The 19,251-nt window shown below is 40.8% G+C and overlaps 1 long non-coding RNA gene across 5 annotated transcripts; it reads right to left on the reverse strand.

The window, feature by feature from the left end:
* Positions 1–262: 262 nt before the first annotated feature.
* On the reverse strand, positions 263–18,410 carry LOC118624537. Of its 5 annotated transcripts, XR_004958382.1 has the most exons (4): positions 18,153–18,410; positions 16,534–17,179; positions 11,873–12,280; positions 10,170–11,777 (listed from the first exon to the last, which is right to left on the reverse strand). It is a non-coding gene; the product is annotated as an uncharacterized LOC118624537 (long non-coding RNA). The 5 variants fall into 5 exon arrangements; XR_004958380.1 differs by lacking the exons at positions 10,170–11,777; positions 11,873–12,280 and adding an exon at positions 263–859 and having other exon boundaries at positions 18,153–18,401; XR_004958381.1 differs by lacking the exons at positions 10,170–11,777; positions 11,873–12,280 and adding an exon at positions 263–862 and having other exon boundaries at positions 18,153–18,401.
* Between the last annotated feature and the right edge of the window lie 841 nt (positions 18,411–19,251).

Genomic DNA, 19,251 nt, shown 5'->3' on the forward strand with positions numbered 1-19,251 from the left:
TCCTGGGTTCGGTTTCCGCTAGGGGCACGTACCACAAAAAAACAAAACAAAACCAAAAAAAAAAAAAACGATAAAACTCTGTGGTGGAATTATACACATTTAGAATTACAATTCACTCAGACAGGACGTCTTTGATCTGCTGCTTTTTGTTTTTGTTGTTAAGAGAAAACGTCAATTCTAATAAACTTTGCAAAATCTCCATGAACGGAACAAATAAGTCTAATTGCAGCTTTAAGCAATAAGCATTTATAGTTAGCCCTTCTTTGAATGGGGACACTTTAGTCACTGGCCTAAGAGAATCTATTTACTTGCCATTCTTTTGTTCTAAAAAGTCATTGTTTTTGTTTGTCTTTGTTTATTGTTTTTCCACATGAGAAAATAGTTAATTTAAAAATGAGCTTCTATTGGTGTATTTGGGGCAGCCTCATAAAATCTTTCAGAACATTACATTCTCCATCTTCATTTTCCTTTCAATAGTATGATAAAACCTTTGGGCCTTTGCCTGAGCGAGACAATGTGGTATTTATTTATTCCAAAACATTTCCCAAGAACCACCTAAATTTTTTTTCCTAAAATCCTTAATAATATTATCCTGCTACATCATGTTGCTGGCTATGTGCATGGTTGTTGCAATGGACAGTTTATTATAAATGGAAGTGAAAGGGTTTTCTTACACTGCACTTTCCCACAAGGCTTGCTCTCTGACTAGAACATTAGAGGTGGTCTCCTTCTGAGACCCCTTCAGTTGGTCTTCGTGTTTGAAGAGACCTGGGGCTGCCCCTGCAGCCTGCTGATCTTGCATCTCAATCTCTGTGCTCCTCTGCTTGGCTCCGCTGCATGATGACTCCCTGAAGACCATCTTCTGGGAAAAAGAGTGACCGTGAGATGCCCCGTTCCAGTCTACACAGATTTGGTCATACCCGAAGCTTCTATGAGTCATTGAATTTGTAGTCCTTTTGTCCCCTCTTTCCAAGTACCTTATAACTGCGACTTGGGCTGCCCAAGTTTCCCAGAGCACTTTCCTTACCGGCTAAAGAACATTGCTGTTCCAGGCTGAACTATGTCCCTCTCCAACTTCTGTGTTCAAGCCTCATTTTTCAGAATGTGGCTGCATTTAGCGATAAGGTCTTTACAGGTAATTAAGGTAAAGTGAGAGCAGATGGATAAACCCTAATCTAATATGACTGGTGTCTTTATAAGAAGAGATTAAGGTACAGACTTGCACAGAGGGAAGCCCATGTGAAGACAGAGAGAGAAAATGACCCTTCAGAAGCCCAGGAGAGAGTCCTCAGGAGAAACCCTGCCAGAACCTAGATTTCAGATTTCTAGACTCCAGACCTGTGAGGAGATACATTTCTGTTAGTGAAGACTTTCAGTCAATGGTGTTTGTTATAGCCATTCTAACAAATTAGTGCAACGATTTTTTTTCTAACTTACTTGGAGAATCTATTAGAAGCCAAGGGTATGTACACAAGAAGTAGGACAGGAGAGAAAGGCTAGGTCAAGAGCCTGTATAGTCTTAAATAAATGGGAAGGAATTAGAATTTTATTTGTTTATTTATTTATTTTATTTTATTTTTTTATCCTCACTCGAGGATATTTTTTGATATTTTGTTCAGATAGAGTGGGGGGGAGAGAGAGAGAGATATCGACGTGAAAGGGACACATCGAGTGGCTGCCACCCGCATGACCAACCAGGGCAGGGGACAAACTGCAACCGAGGCACATGCCCTTAGTGGGAATCGAACCCAGGTCTCTCTGGACCACAGGCCGATGCTCTAACTGCTGAGCCAAGCCCGCCAGGGCTATTCTTTTTTTTTTTTTTTCTTTTTAAATTTTTTCCATTATTGATTTTATTTATAGAGAGAGGAAGTGAGGAGAGAGGGATAGAAACATCAATGAGATGGAACATGGATTGGCCGCCTCCTGCATGCCCCTCACTGGGGATCAGGCCCACAACCTCGGCATGTGTCCTGCCCAGGAATAGAGCTGGCGCCGTCCTGGTGTGTGGGTTGACGCTCAACCACTGAGTCACACTGGCCGGACAAGAATTTTATTCTAAACACGATGTAAGAGAGGCTGTGGAATTCAATAGTAAGGACGAATACTTTGAGAAGGTAGATTTGAGCAATTTTCATAAAGAGGGAGTGATATAAACCAGATATGAGGTGGATTAAGAACTAAATGGGTAGAAAGAACATGGACTCAAGGAATGCAGATGATAAAACTTCCTATGTCTTCCCTCTAACAATAACCCAAGTAATGCTAGCTGGTCTATCATATGGAAAATTAAATACAAATTTAGTGTCTTGACCTAAAACAAATGGTTCGGCTTCTTCAGAAGAAGAAACAACAGGCTCTGATAAATGACTTACACCTGTTACATAAAAATGCATGTTCTTTTCTCTTGTCTAGTTGACTACTCATAGAACAAATGATCATTTCTTCACATCTTACATTTGGAATAACTAAAAAGTATGTTTTCCTTGGAGACTGATATTTATGAACTTGCACCATCATGCTATATCGATATAGAAAGTTAGAAAACAGTAGGTTGGGAGTATTTCTGTTTGTTTGTTTTTGCCATCAAACATTAGGTACCATTACAGAAAACTAGAAATGATATTTGTACGCCTTTGTGATCTGCCTTTCTCACATCAAAATTCTCCAGTAATTATATGAAACTTTAAGTAGATCATGTTAGTGGCCAGAGATTATCATCTGCTTGGCAGTGCAATCTTGGGAGATAGCACTACATTTCATACATAGGAGCTTTTGTTGCAGCACACCGAGGTAAGGGTAGTCATAATGCAATTGGGAATTCACCTGGAAATTTGCAATGGTAGCCAGAGTCAAGTCTCCAAGTTGTCCTGAGATGCCAGAGTAGATTAATTTTTTTTCACTATTGTTCTGCTGTGTGATTGATTGGTTGTGGTTTAGACCTTTAATTAAAATTCAGTGAGAAAAAGCACATAAAATACCTAGCACAACGTCTAGTGGACATTCAAAACACGTATAAAGAACAAGTTATTGAATGACTAAATGAATGTATCCTAGGGCAAAAATGCAACTGGTTATCAAGGAGACTAGAACCCTGTTCTAGAAAGTGGTCAGGAACTCAAACCATATCTCTCCTCTGCCTTAATTTCTGTTTCATTGTTCTCCTTTACCAACTGGCTTTCTCAGCTGCTCTGTTCCCTTGGGTGTCCCAGAGTTCCTGAGTTTAAATCTTCTTAATATGTAAGTATGTTATTATTTATCTACCCATCAGAGACTATTCTTTGTTCCAAGTTCTAAACCTCTGGATTACCTGATTTGTTCAGCTTAAACCAGCTTAAATCCAGTGTTCACCCAAGGTCCAATTGGCTTTCACCAGGAGGACAGCTTTTGAATGACCCCAGAGTAAATGCCCTAGTTAAATGGAAGGACAATTAGTTTCCAGAATAAATGAATTGTTGTAAGTTGGGCAGATAACCCAAAGGTGTCTTCTGATGACTGATGGTAAGGATAGGAGTGAAGTTTTACTGAAAGATGAATAAAGGGAATCAGTTCAAGATACAAAGGAAAGCTGAGAAAATTATGACCTGGAATCAAAATGGGAAAGAGATTTGGAATCATTATCACAGAAGAATCATTCATAATTTAGTGGTCATGGTTGCAATGGACTTTGATTAATTTTTCCAAATACATGTTTCAAATTAATTGTATTTTGAATATTTTATTATATGTATCTCATTTAGATATTAAAGTGATTTGTTTTCAAGAAATGTATACACATAGTAAATACTTACAAAAGGATTAGGAAACATGTAAGATTAACCTATAAATATTTACACATTTTTTGTTACTTCTTGTACATTTGTAAATCAAGAGTAATATAAGAACCTACTTCTGAATACTTTTTTTTTTTACATTCTTTTATCATTGAATAAAGAGCTTATATTGTAAAAATCAGTTAAACTTAGGTTTCTGCTGAAGCAGCTGAGGATTCAAGATGTTCAGGCTACAAGCTGAAGTTTGGAAAAAATTCAACCTGCTGACTTTTATCCTGTCTTTTGGACAAGATGGCTATGGGTAATTTGTTCTCTGGCTATGAAACACGAACCTGTCTATCTGCATTATAGATGGATGCCTGATGAGATGAGCTAACAGCGGCTTTTGTTTCATTGCAAAAATGGCCAAAGAAAATTTCTTGAGATGGGAAAAGTCAAATGGACAGAAATATGATGACAATAACAACTGAGGTTTATAGATTGCTTAAGATGTGGTAGGCATTGGGCTGAGTACTTTAAATGATTTAATACAATTAACCTACGGCACAGATACAGTCATTATTCCATTTTAAAGATTAGAAAACCAAGGTTTGAAAATGTGTCAGCACCTAGAAATAGGGTGCTACTGAAATGTCATCCTGTGTAATATAACTTTAGAACGATTATACTCCTGTAGATTGTAATTGAGACTTGACTTCATCCTTCATGTTGAGGATTAAATTCTAGGCAAAGCTGAAGTCATAGAAATAATGAGCCTGAGATGCTTCTCTCTGTGCTAAACCATTCTTTCATTTCTTTTTGTAAAAGCATGAGATGAATAAAGACACATAGAGAAAATGATGCTGGATACAGATAGAATTAAAACCACTTTATAAAGTCTACAAAACAGAAAAGTTAAGAAGGTTTCAGAGTCTGTGCAGAGTGTGTGCAGGTATTCCCTGGTTCACATAATGCACACTCAGCACTTTTTAGACATCACATGCACTCCAGCTCTTTCTATTGTTCTGAGGCCGAATACTGGAAAATTTCCTTCATGGGTAGGAAAAAAAGCAAAGGAGAAGGTGATAAAGGGGGTATGCCAAAACCGTAATTAATTCTCTGCTGGAAATGCCAAGGAACTACTCCATAAAAGGAAAAGACACCCCTGGCCTTCTTTTCTCTCTTACTCCATAAGAGGGAAGTGTGCTCTGGGTAGATTGCAAACCCAGATGAAAATCTACTTACAACCTCCAACCATTTATGATAAAATCCAACTATGACTTCTACCCATGGGAAAATCGTATTATGATTTTCTGTTGTGTTCTTTTTTATAGAAATGGCACATTTCTTCTTAATCTATGTATATAAATATATGGCTATGTAGAGATACAAATATATTAGAAATGTTCTAAACAGGAAAGAAATGTGCATATTTTTATTATTCTTAAATGAGAAAGACATGTATCTTACGAGTGAGATCTCTATAACCTTGATTGCCATGTCTTGCTTAAAATAATAGTCACGATTTATTATTTTCATCTATTCTTAGGAGAAGAGAAAAAAATAATAATGCATGAGTGTTACAGGAATTTCAGACCCATTCATTTTCTTTCCGGTGATATCCAAACACTCCCCCCTCACAAGCTACCATATTTACTCCGAGTATGTAAATGAGAAGGAAGGGGAGCAGAAACCTCCTCTCAGGGGCACACTAAATATGGGACGAGGGAAACAAGGTCAAAAAGAGTTTCATGGGAAAGAGCAGATGGTTTTAGATTTAGCAGTTAAAACCCAAATCCTGAACCACAAATTATTTTAACCCCAATACAGAAGTCTTCCTTAAGAATACTCTGGTCTTAAATCTAAGTAAACAGCACTCATTCTAAGACTTCTCCTAATGCATATTTCTTTTCCTAGAATAATGTATAGATTCAGAATTGAAAAACATAATTACAATCGATTGCATGAGGTATATTCAGGTATTTTGCAATCCAAATTTGAAGATAATTTGAACGTATATATTGTCTTCTGAACTATGTTTCTTTGTTTTTAACCTATAGTGATTTATTTTTAGTGAGTGCTTTGGAATTAAAATGTACACCTCTAACTGTTTAGTCTTATTAAATTTAATATTGAGTTACTCTACAGAAAATGCAGAAATTTTCAATCATATAGGTCCATTTATCCGTTTCCTTTGTCCTTTACATTATAATTGTCACATTCATTGCATCTTTGTGTAGTAAATACCTCATAAACAATATTACACTGTCTTTTAAAATGCCCTACATATTTTAAAGAAATTAAGAATAAAAAATAGTCTTTATATTTTTCTAGACCTTTCTAATGCTTTTGATTCCTTCTTGAATATCTGAGTTTCTATCTGTTATTCTTTCCTCTAGTTCTGAAGAATTTCCTTAACATTTTTTGTAACACAGGTCTGCTGATAATTGATTCTCTTCATTTTTTTTCTGAGCTATTGTCTTGATTTCTTGACAGATATTTGGATTGTTTTCCTGGATATGGAACACTGCCTTCAAGTTTCATTCTTTTAGCACATTCTTTTGTTATACTGTCTTCTGGCCTCCAGTTTTTGTTGAGAAGTCAGTGGAATTTGATCACTGTTCTACTATTTATAATGTGTCATTTTTCTCTAGTTGCTTTTAAGCTAATTTTCCTTCTCAACTTGGATTTTCTAGTAGATTGACTACAATGTGAATAGGTGTGGTTTTCTTTCCATTTGTCCTTTTTAGATTCACTGAACATCTTATGCCTGAAAATTAATGTCTTTTACCAAATTGATGAAATATTTTCAGTTATTTCTTAAAGCATATTTACTACCCCCCCCCCCTTCTAGAACTCCAATTACACGTATGCTGCATCATTTTATGTTGTTCCACAGGTCCCTGGGACTCTTTCAATTCTTGGTTCTCAGTGCTCTCATTTTTTCTGGCCAGAAAGACAAGTGCCACCTGTAAAAATGGGACATACACTTACATCATTCCTCTCACCCAAGTGTTAACTTCCGCCCAGAATTTGCCTCATTTTCTTTTGTCTTTAGTGTGTAAAAATCATTTTTTAAATTTTCGTACAGAGATTTGATTACTATCTTTAGGACGGTTGGTCCAGTAAGGGTTTACTTGGTCATACCAGAAGTTAAATGTATGTTATAAGATGTAGACACTGACTGCTTTTGTTATGTCTATCTCCCTTCTCCTTCCTTCTTCATGTCATACTTCACTTCATTGCTTTCTTCCCTATTTTTTTGATTGTAGAAATAAAGATTGAAGAACATAGTCGCATGGTGTGTTTGAAGATTTGTTTTTGTTGTTGTTTTAGTTTTTTCATCTCTTTTTTATGAAATGGGTAACTTCTCTTCTCAAACATATGAAGCAGATTTACTAAGAGAATCGAGGTATCTGAAGAGATTTTTAAATATGTTTTTATTGATTTTTTTAGAGAACTAGGGAGAGAGAGATAGAAACACCAATGAGAGAGAAACATCAATCGGCCGCCTCCTGCACGCCCCACGCTGGGAATCGAGCCCACAACCCAGACATGTGCCCTGATGGGGAATCAAACCAGTGACCTCTTGGTGCATGGGATGATGCTCAACCACTGAGCCACACCAGCAGCCAGGCTGAAGAGATTTTAACCAAAGAAAAGAAAACTTCATGACAGAGCACAATAGGAGTTCATTCTAAATACATTGATGATACATAACTTTAGAGAGAAGCAATGGATGTAGGAAAAGAGAACCAAGAAGAATTTGACCAGAACTCAGAATTCTGGTTCAATTACTCTAAGATCCATGCTCTTGACCACCATTCTCCACTAAGGAAGAATGTTAACATTAAAAATGGGAAAACACCTTTAATGTGGAGTGGTGAGGGGAAAAGCCCTTCCTGACCACCTGTTCACCTGCAGACTTTGCTGTTGAGTTGCTGACACACTAAAGAGTACATTGATAGAGGTTGACAGAAACAACCTAGTGATCAACCCGAACAAGTGTTTGCATTAAATAATAACATATCCTATGCATGAGCAAAGGTAAGCGCATTCACGGTGGGGTGGCAGACAGAGACTAGCAATTCCCTGTTTAGACAGAAAGACCTGACAAGGAAGAGCTCATTAGGGTCTCTGGAGAGTGGTTGACGGCTGAATAGCTGTCGGTTCTGTCAAAAGACCTTTGAAAACAATTCTTGTTTTTGAATCAGAATTTTCTGAATCACCAGCGGGATGCCAGAAGCATATCGCGTGCTTCCTTGACTATTTCCTCACCCTTCAGTGTTATCGGAATTTTCCCAGAGCCTTAGCTGCTCTCGGAACTTTTTTGCTTTGGCATGCAAGCCTGCAGACAAACTGGAATTTGTTTTCTCATAAATCCCTTTATTTCCCCCTGCTTCTATTCTGGCTAACTAATGCCAGGCTTTGCTTTGAAATATGCAGTTACTGACAATCCACAGTGAGAAACACACACACACACACACACACACACACACACAGAATGCCCTTGATATTGTATCTCTAAGATAAGCAACATGAAGATGGTAGGAATTGAGTGCTGTGCTTGTGGAAGAACTTATCCAAATGTCTGTTGTTTAAAAAATAATACAAATAAAAACTTGCTGAAGACAGATCAAGTTGAAGTTACATACTTTAATGGCCTGCCTCTGATTGCCCCTGCTCAGGCATAGCAGATTCTAATTTTCTATCCTGGAGTCAAGATCTTATTCAAGACCCACATCACTGTTTCCAAACTTCATGCCTTTTCAATGTTGAGGTCTTGTGTTCCCACGCATCTCCTTTTCCAGACTTCATGCTAGTCGGTGTTGAGGTCTTGTGTTCCGATGCATCTCCTTCCCTACCACCCACACATCCGCTCAACGTCCCCCTCCCATGTGTCACCTGCAGCTCTGACCTCTGCAGCTTTGCATTTCCTGACAGCTTATCGCAGCAATTAGCTGAAGTAGGAAGGACCATGCTCATGATGTTCACGTATCTGATTGTGTGTGCAAAAAAGTTTTAATAACAATTACTAGAAAGGTATAAGAATGGTTGTCCCCATTTGACAGTGAACAGAACTGAGACATGATCATCACAGGATCAAGGGTATATCGTCAATCAGAGACAACGTCTGGATTCCTACTCAGACATGACCCTTAAACTTTTGTTTCATCTTAACCACTGGACTAGATTGCCACCCCTGAAGCAAGCTTTCCTATCATTGGTTAGTGGTTGTATTTTCCTGAAATTACAGTGTATATGGGACCTTCCTTGACTCCAAGATTCTGAGTAGTTCGAGAATACTTCCTACATATTCCTACCACCGCTGGATGAATTTCTTTTATGAAATTGCAAAACCTCTATCTCCTTTGTGCTGAGTGGTTACCTTGATTTTCTTCACACTCTGACAACTTCAGAGGGATTGAGCTACTGGCCAAACTGAAACAGGTATAATCAGTATTTCCATTCTATAAGTGAAAATCGAGGCTTTGTAGAATCACGTGCAGCCAGGATCAAAGTCAAGGTCTACTGGTCAACAAACCTACTTGTGGATGGAAACCTCATCTGTATGTTGGTCAGCACTCTGTCCACACCCAATAGAGCTGTTGACTTGAATCGCCCTAAATAAGAACTCTTAGTGCGATCTCTGTCCTGGGCCCATTCTCTTGTGCCGAGCAGGGACTCCACATTCTGTCCTTTCTTAACATTGTCTTTATTTCCTCCCGTATCAGTCAAAGAAAAGATAACATAGAGGTTTGGGATTTTTATAGAATTATTATTTTTCAGTGATGTGAGTCAGGTTAAGAACTCCGTGCTAGGTGGTGAAGAATCACTCAGGGACGAGCAACAACAGGTGTCCATTATTGCCTGCCGAGTCTAAGGAAGCTGTGAAGGGTGGTGTTCGTGGAACCAGTGGAAGAGGGGCTGTCTGGTAGAAGAGGTAGCTGGAGGAGAACGGAGCCCCTCTCCACAGTGATGAAGCAGGGAGACAACAGAAGAGATAAATACCGTTCCCTCCCTCCCTCCCCATTCTCCAATCAACTGCTGGGATTCGCTGAATCCAACAGGATACAAAGTATAAGGGAACCAGGATGATTTAGGGCACAAGGTAAGAAAGAGAAAAGCAGAGAAGCACCAGAATACCTCCCATCAAAACTACCCTCTCAGCAAACAGCTCGGGTGCTGTCTACTTAAGCTAAACATAGGCATACCCTGTGATCCAGGAATTCCTGGAGAAAAAACATATATGCCCACTGAGCTCAATGTGAAAACATGTTCACAACAGTTTAATTAAACTAATCAAATGCTGGAAAAAAAATTACAACACCAACAAATGTCTACCAACAGTAGAATGGATTAATTGTGGTATATTTATAGAAGATTACGCAGCAATGAAAAAGAACAAGCCACTGATAAATGCAACAACATGAATGAGTCTCACCCACATAAAGTGAAGTTGAAAAAGCCAGACACCAAGGAGCACATAGTGAATAATTCTATTTATAAAATTTCTAAAATAGGCACAACCAAGCTATGGTGATAGAAGTCAGAACTGTTTACCTTTTGGTGTGGGTTGGAGGGGAGACAGAGCTGGGTATTGACTGGAAAGAGACAGGAAGGAACCTCTGGGGAGTGGTTACTTGGGTATACGCACATGTAAAAATTTATTGAGCTCAATACTGAACACTGTTCAATTCATGCAAGTTGTATCTCAATTCTAGCAACAATAACAACCATCATGACTGTGATTGCTACTCTCCTATGTACCGGCATCATTAAGAATTAGGTTGTTTGCCAGGTAACAAGAGCAAATAAAAGACAACCAGAAAACACTTCTTTATCAATTGGACATTCCTCATTGATAGTAAAAACAAACAAACAGATTATTAAAAAGGAAAGAACAAAGACAAACAATCTTTCAACTCCAGAAGACATGTGGGCAATGAATCCAACTTTCAGAGACAATAGGAGACAGTGCATAGAGTTATTATTTTTGGGTGTGCAGCCCTTGGGGCCCCTCAAATTATGCGTGCTGGCGAATGCTGTGTAAGTCTGGCTCAGAGCACCATCCTAAAGTGTTACTGTGTCTCAAGAGGTCAAAGCTTTAGAGAACTATGACAGATAATCCATTTTATGAAAATTGTCCAGAAATATTACATGACTGATTTTCAAACATGTATATCTATATTTGACCTGGTAAATTGGGCAGAACATAGAATTGAGTGAAATTATCCAAACCTCCCTAGCTTGCTGTTTTCTCATTTACTACTAGGTCAGTTTCAATGTAATAGTTAATAATATTTCTAGACAGGTGTCCAATTATATGGCTTTTTAATATCCTGACCCATAGATAAGAGTTAGATATCTTTACTATGCTGCTATCTTAATGGTCCTGGTCCTACAGTGGAAAAAACACACCCTGAGAAAAATCTGTTCAGCATAAGAGTGGAATTAATGTCTCTAAGCACCATGGCTACATTTGTAAATTGCTTCTCCGTGGTATGTTACTGGGCAACCAAAAAGATGTGCGTAGACTTGAAATACAAGAGCAACTACAACTGGTGTTGCTATTATGTGAAAGCAACGATTTTAAGGATGCTCTCAAGACCCACAGGGGAATCTGGGCTATTATTTATGTGATATTTGCATGATCCTTAAACCCAGGGCTGCAGTAGCTTATAGACTCAGCATATACAATATTTCCCTGAACTATTCACACCATATCTGTGAGTGCTTCACCCCAGATTCCTCTCAATTTCAGATGAGATTCCCCAAAAGTCTTCCCATGAACAAACCCACAAGGCTACCATATGTCATTTCCCTCCTTCCCACCCAGCTCACTCTGGGTGTGTCTCCAGCTGTGCCCGCTGTGCCCGGCTGTTCCTTAGGGCCCTGACACCTGTGCTGAGGGCACTGTCTATAGTAGGAGTTGTGCAAAGTACTGCTGCTGGTGTCTTTGTGTCCTCCCAACGTCACAGAGGGATTTTAGTAAAACAGCCACAAACTCTTCTTTAGCTTCTCCTAAAATATAGGATACATACAGAGGAGTGTCATCCATAAATATTCTTAAATAATATTAATGAATTAAATATATAAAATAAGCCTCCTGTACCCACCACTCAGCTTAAGAAATAAAGCTTCTCACAGCTTTGAAGCTTCCTCTCTATCCCTAAACCCTTCCTCCACGCTCAGTGTTCACCACGAAGCTTTCTCCAGGACTTGCTTTTTGAGGAATGGTTGATCTTCCAAGTGAAAGGCAAATCTGTGTCATTTCCTCCCCAAAAAGACTGGCTAGGGCTGAACTAGAGGGGAGCTCCGACTGGAGCAGCTGGGTGGGGGTGGGGCAGCTTGCCCCAAGCAGGATCTCGGGACCATCAGGATGCTCTGGGCCAGCACAGTTGGTGAAGCCAAGTCTGGTACTCTAGTGCTGAGCCTAAAACCTTAAGGCAAGCCGGAATGGCCCATGTCAATGGTGTCTCTTGGCTACTGGTAAAAACAGAAGCAGAAATAGAAGCAAACCCTCTCTGGAAGAAAGATACCATAATTTAGGTGCATGGATATCACACAATTAAAATCAAACAGTGAGTTCAAAATTAAACACCAAGTACCCAAGCAGGCAAGCGACTATGAGTCAGCATCAATGGAAACAATAAACAATAATTACAATCACCTCCCTCTTTCAGGACTATAGGTACAGGAATTATTAGGTACAGAATATAAAACAAGTGTATATTATATTTAAAGAAATCTAAGACATTGAGACCAAAGTAAGCAAACAGCAATGGTTGTCTACTTTTTTGGGAGGGTCTGAACCTAGAGAGTTTAATCCTTTTTGTGAGTGAAAGTATTTTTGACTGCTATGTTAATTTCATTGCTTCTTTAAGAGTATTAATTTTCTATATCTTACTGTGCCAGCTTTAATAATTTTATTATTCCTTGAGATGTCTGTTTTACCTAACTTAGTTGTTCACATAAAGTTACTCATTTTCATTGCATTTATTATCTTTGTTGCATCTTTAGTTACACTGTTTTCATTAGTAATATTGTTTCTTCTTTCTCCTTTTTTCTTACTCAAAAATTGCCAGAGTTTTGTTTTATTCGTTTTCCCAAAGAACCAGCATTTTGTTTTGTTGGTCCTTTTCGTCAAATGTTGATGTCTCATTTTAGACATTTCTGTTCTTCCCTTTATTCTTCCTAACCTCCACTTTCTTTGGGCTTATTCTGTTTCTAATTTCTGAACCTTTCCCCCGAATGACGCTCTGGGTGTTAGGATTCAAGTCCACTTTCCCGTGCTCTGCTAGGTGATGCCAGTTCTGCAGACGACACAGTTCTCTGTTGTCAGAAGGCCTACCCTCGGTTTCCATCAGTAGGAGGAATGCAGGGCAGGAGGAAAGAAAGGGAGACTTGTTTGTTTATGCGTGTTTATTTTTCCTGTCAAGTCATTCTACCATGGCCTTTTATTCCGGAGGCAGAAGAATAAAAGCTTGCAGCTTATCAGAGCAGTCTCACTACCCACCTCATTGTGCCCCTTCGAAGCACCAGGCAGACAGCGCCTACTCCTGATGTGTCTGGGTCACAGTAACATAGGAAGAAACTCCATCTTCTGAAGTAACAGCATCAGCTGGGCAGCATTCCCTACCTGGAGATTAGAGCCCCATTCAGAGCCCCTCCTCCAAGCCCCTAAAATACCAGCAGCAGCCAGATAGGTGCAACATTCTTGGAATTCTGAGTCTTAATTTTGTAGCCCCCCTTCATAAGCGTATAATAATCTTAGCCTCTTCTTTTTAATTTTTTTTTAATTTTTTTTTTATTTCTCTGCCCCTAAGCATGATAGCAGCTTTTTGTAATGATCCCTTTGAATTATCTCCTTTTTCTTTTTCCGGTCCTTCACACTTGATGAGCAAATTCCCTATATTAAATTCTCCCTGTTGAAATAACTGCTGTGATTTGTTTCCTGAATGAACCCCAATCAATGAAAGTGCTCAGTTTATTCATTTCATACTTTTTTCCTATTATAAAGATTGAAAGAGTAGGCTAGTTTTTCTGTTGTCTCTCATTTCTAGCCACAACTGCACCGCAGAAGAGAATTATCCCATGCCCCAGAATACTCTTCTCCATTCGTGCTGTGTTTGAATGTGGACTAAAATTTCCTTCCCCAAGAAAAAAGAGAGGCTGTTACTAGAAGCATGGGCATATGCCTGATACAAAATTCACAGTGGCTTCCTGGTGAGCTCCCCTGTTTCAGTGAGTCAGACAAATGTGACTATCAATAGGAGCTCCTTGAAGGTTTTTGAGATTTTTAGTGACTTCCGGAAAAGCACATGAGAGCCAACTGGAATTCCTTATACTGACCTTTAAATGTTTCTTTTATTACTGAGCCTTTAGAATTCATACTAACAAAAATTATAAGTTTATTCTTCAAGACTGCACATTGAAATTAAAGTGCATGTGTAGGCGGCTCATGTATTAGCTTACAAATGCTTCCTCAGTGGCTCCAAACTGAAACTGATGATAGAATGACCACAGCAGATTTTTAATGGAGGCCAGAGCTTTATTCTTGGAAGTGCTGCCTGCAGTTTGAATCAGGTCTCTGTATATGTATGTAAAGCTCTTCAGGTGAAATCGGATGATCAGTTTTGGACCCACTGTTTTATTTTATCTTATAAACAATTTGGTGATCTTGTGCTTTTAAGAACTAATCCCAAGCTTCTCTCCCTTACGTGTTTTGCTCCCTCATTGGCCTCAGTATTGAGTATATTTTATGAAGTCACCTGTAAGCTAGTGCTTTAGGAGGTAGGAGATAAAAACAAACAAACAAATAAACAAAGAAAAAACTCCTCCTGCCTGACATCATCTTCCAAAACAAGGATCTCTTGTTTTATACATGATGTCCCTGATTCTGCTTATTTCATAACGAAGGATAATGATAGGCTTGTGAAATCAACATGTTGGACTATGTATTTCTCTTTTATAAATACAGAGTAAGTCAGGAATGCCAAAAGGCAATGTCTCAATCCTTCTGTTTCTGCCAGCTTATTTGCCGTATGGACTCAAATATGTTGTTCCCGGAGCAGATGGCGCTCCCCACTCCTCCGGGTTGTTACATAAGAAGGAGAGGTGCAGTGCATCGCGTATGCTGATTTCCAGGAAGACCAGCACGAGGCATGTGACAAGGCCCCAGGTGCCGGGAAGGAACAGAGCTGCAGAGCCAGAGACGCCTGCACTTAAATCCTGCCTCTGCCTCTCTGATCATGAACCACTCAGCTGGTCCATTCTCTCTTCGGTAGCAGTGGAGATGGTTACACCTCCTTTGTGTACTCCCAGGGAATGTGAGGAAGATGGATAGCAATGGGCACGTAGAAGACACACAATGAGAGATTTGCTGTTTTAGAATTTCTATATGAAAAAGCAGGATTTCTCCTAAGCTCCCTCCTGACTGTCATTCGTTCTGAGTTGTGGTCACCGGTCTACGTGTTACTGTAAGCCCAGGGCAGCAACCCTTGGCGGAAAACTGTCACAGTGGTTGTTTTAACTTGAAACAGACTGAAAACCCAGTCTGTAAAGGATGATGCTGATGTGAGTTTGATCTCTCAGAGCACTGAAATCTTGACTCTGGCAGTCTGTGTGTGTGTGTGTGTGTGTGTGTGTGTGTGTGTGTGTGGTGTTGGGGGGAGACTTAGGACTTTAAAAGAACAGCAACAAAATGTGATAAAAATGACTGAACCCCTTCAATGGAATAAGAATACTTAAACAACTAATTTAAATATACTGACATAAAACAAATGACAAAATAAGTAATGGGGAATTCAGGGCCATTTCCACTTTTGCTCCTGAGCAAGAATGAGCAAATCTATGACAATGATCAAGGAAATGGTTCAATTAAAATCTCTTCTTTCAGACTCATGGGCACAGACAACGTGTGGCGACTGACGGGGGTGGGGTGGGGCGTGGGGACGTAGAAGCTCGTGAGAGGGATAGATGGTGACGGAAGGAGCCTGAATTGGGGTGATGATCACACAATACAGTGTACGGATGATGTGCTATAGGATTATGTACTTGAAACCTGTGTATTTTATTAACAGTGTCACCCCAATAAATTCAGTGAAAATGTCTTCTTTCATGTTCTGCTCAGCATTTTCTCTGTCCTACACCTCTGTCCCACACAAGCAGGATCGTGTGTTTTTGAATTAGAGTATTCGTATTGTCTTCAAATATTTTATCTTTGCTCAGCCAACTTTTTAAGGTGATATTTGTATTAAGTATTTCTTGAGATGCCCCTCAACGTCTCCGAGTTCCCCCAGGGCTGCCACAGTCACCCTCGGGCGGCTCAAACCCTGCCTCAGCTGCACCGAGTCCTGCTTTCTGCCAGACTTCCCTGACACCTGGCCTCGGATGCCAAAGACATCTCATCAGTTCTAATGTCCACGTAAATCCGGATGATTGGTTTCCTACGGGGTAACCTTGGTCAGTGCACATTTGGGGGCTGTGGGTGAATCCCTTCTCAGTGACAATTCCGGGGTGGATCCTACATGACCCCCCAGAGTCTCAGTGGGAACAAGCCTCAGCTGTCCACCATAATGTGGAGTCACAACCCTTCCGATGGAATAACCCACGTCCATCCTGATAGAATTAGCTCTGAGCCGTTCCTGTGTAACCGCTTCACCCACAATGTCATCTGAGCATTTCCCCTGGAACTTAGTCCCCCGATCTACCTCCTACCTCTTCTCTCACCACTCCCCCATACACAAGGATATTTTCTCCCCGCATTTTTACTCACTGTGGCTTTTCTGTCAGCTGGACACCAACCACTCAGAAATAGAAAACAGTGGCACCATGTGGCACCTTCTCGGCAAAATGCTCCTTGATTCTTCCCCCTCCTGCTGGGGGACTTTCCAAGACCCGTTCTCCTCCCGATCTGCTCTGCGGCTCAGATGTTCTCGGGTCACTTTGCCTGGTGTATGTCTCAGGGGCGGGTCAGGAGGGTCCGCCTGCCCGAGAGCAGAGACACCCATGGTCTGCATGTAGATCTGGCCTTGAAGAGGTGGCCAAACATGGGGCTTCTCTCACTCTGAGCTCTATCTTCACCCAGAATATTTTCTGTTCACTGGTAAGACCCTCTTCGCCTCCTCTTCTTGATTAGCCGTATGTTTTCACTGGGGTTTGTTTTGTTTTTGACCACAGACCGCTTTTTCTCCTTCTACCAAAAGACTGAATAATGTCCCCTCTGACACTTCTGTGTATCTTACCTCACCTCCCAATATGCCCTCCCTGGATCAGCAATTCTTTTCTTTACTCAGTGCACAGAAGCACAGAAGGAGAGGGAACTTGGGAGTCAGGACTGCCCCGGGTCCTAATCAGAGCGCTCTCGTGTGCTCTGCGTGAGTTCCAGCAGGGGTATCTACTTCTGACGTTGAGTGTCTTTCCTGTAAAAAAAAAAAAGATAAAAATGTATAACACAGAACCACCAAATTTTTGCAAAGAATAAATAATATGCAGAGTAAATGCTCAGAAAAATGTCTGTTTCTTTATCTGTCAGTAGCCGTATTTTACTTGAACATATAGGCAGTTTCGCCACACACTCCTTGTCCATTACAGCGAAATCTGCTTTTCCCAGCCAACCCTGCTACCTCTCTCCCAAGCTTCGTGCTCACTCTGTGGAGACGGCCCCTTGATCAGTTTTCAGTGAATGCCCTTGGCCTCTTGCAAAATGTCTTGTATGTTACTGCAGTTCTTCACTGCTGACTAATGACAAACATGTAATACTCCATAAAGTTCCTGAGGGTCAGGAAGCCAGGAAGTCTTCGCTGGTTAGTTCTGGCCCAGGGTCTCTCTCAAGGTTGCCCTCAAACAATGGGCTGGGCTGCAGGGCGTCTCAAAGCTACAAGGGGGCTGAAGAGCATGAAACATAGTATCTGTGATAAAACCCATTTAGTAGTCAAGCACACTGTGTAACCCCATGTGTGGTCCTCATAACATGCATCGATGTTCTCCTTGTGGCTTACAATCAGGCTCTGCCCACCTAGACAAGGGATACCTACATTTGGATCAAATTGTTCCTCTAATCTGGGGACTTAATGGTTAGAAGTTCACAAAGCCTGATAGCATTTGGGCCTGGTGAAAGTTTACCTTGTCTCTGCAGAGACATGACCTGCCGGCAGGCCAGGGTTTTCCTCCTGGAGCTGCTTTGCACGGAGCCCAGCTGCGGAAATGTGCTTAGGGGTCCAGAGCTCTGCACCATCTAGTTGGGCGGAGATGGCCTGAGCTTGCAATGTGTGCAAAATCGATTTTAACAGTTCCCTCCCTGGTTATGGGAAACCCTGAATAATTAGGATGCTGGCTGCCTTCTGTTTGCCCTTGCAAATTCCCTCTTCAGTGTCCTGTGTCTAAAAGACTGACCTTCATGGACTTGATCAGCAGGCTCCCTGGACCTCAGGCTTCTCAGCTAGGATCTGGTCGATCAGAAGCACCAGGCTGTGGCTGAAAGAGCAAGAAGAGGGTAAGGTTGAGATATTTATCCCCCAGCTCCTTCCTGGCCAGAAAGCAGCATCCACTACGTCTTGATATCAAAGGTCACAGCCCTGGCAGGAGTCCCCTCTGCACAGCCGTCTACTCCAGGTTCCTGAAGTCACGCCCCGCCCCGTCCTTTCAGACTCAGAAATGATGGCTGTTCTACCACCTGCACTAACTCCCGGGGCTTTGTTTGCAGATTTCCCCCCGCGCCTGCCCACAGTCTAGTCAACAGTCCTTTATTAAACTCGCCTCCATACCCGGTTGGAGAGTATCACCTTTTCCCTGCCAGGAACCTAACTGATAGCTCCTGGGAAGCGGCTGGTTTGGACAGCTGGGCCTCCAGGCTTCCTGCAGGGGTATGTTAACTGTCCCCAGTAATTAAACATGCCCGGCTATTGAGCTACCTAGTAATTTACTCGAATGAAACTTAGTGACTGGCAGCAGTTTTCATTCCTAGAAAAGCTATCTGAACAAGCACTCATTGCCAAAAGCTGCACGGGCTGAGTATCAATTAATTAATTAATTACGGATCATCAATATTAAATGCAGCAAAGTGGTTGATGATTTAAAATAAGAGGTAACTTGTATTAAGTACTACGTGACGAGCATGATATCAAATCACTCACATTCTTCAAAATTCGCACACAGTTGTCTTTGCAAATGCACACTCTTCTGTCCTCACAGATAGTCTGTGAGACACACTGTCTTTGTTCTTTGGCAGGTGCAGAGACCCAGGCGGCGGGAGGAGCTCCTGGCCGCGTGGGCCGGGGCTGGTGTTCAAACCCCGCCGTCAGAGTCCAGAGCTTACCCGCCACGCAATTTCCTCCGTAGTTAATGAGGAAATAACTTTTAAAAAGTGACTAAGTTATGTCTTTGCTTAAATGGAAAACATTTGCTAATTTCTGCATGGTATAAATAGGCTGCTTAGAATTACAAATCACACTGCTACTTGTAAGAGTTTTATTTATTCCAAGTTTGTTGGTTG

The sequence above is a fragment of the Molossus molossus genome, unplaced genomic scaffold, assembly GCF_014108415.1.
Source record: "Molossus molossus isolate mMolMol1 unplaced genomic scaffold, mMolMol1.p scaffold_m16_p_10, whole genome shotgun sequence".
Classification (NCBI taxonomy): Eukaryota; Metazoa; Chordata; class Mammalia; order Chiroptera; family Molossidae; genus Molossus; species Molossus molossus.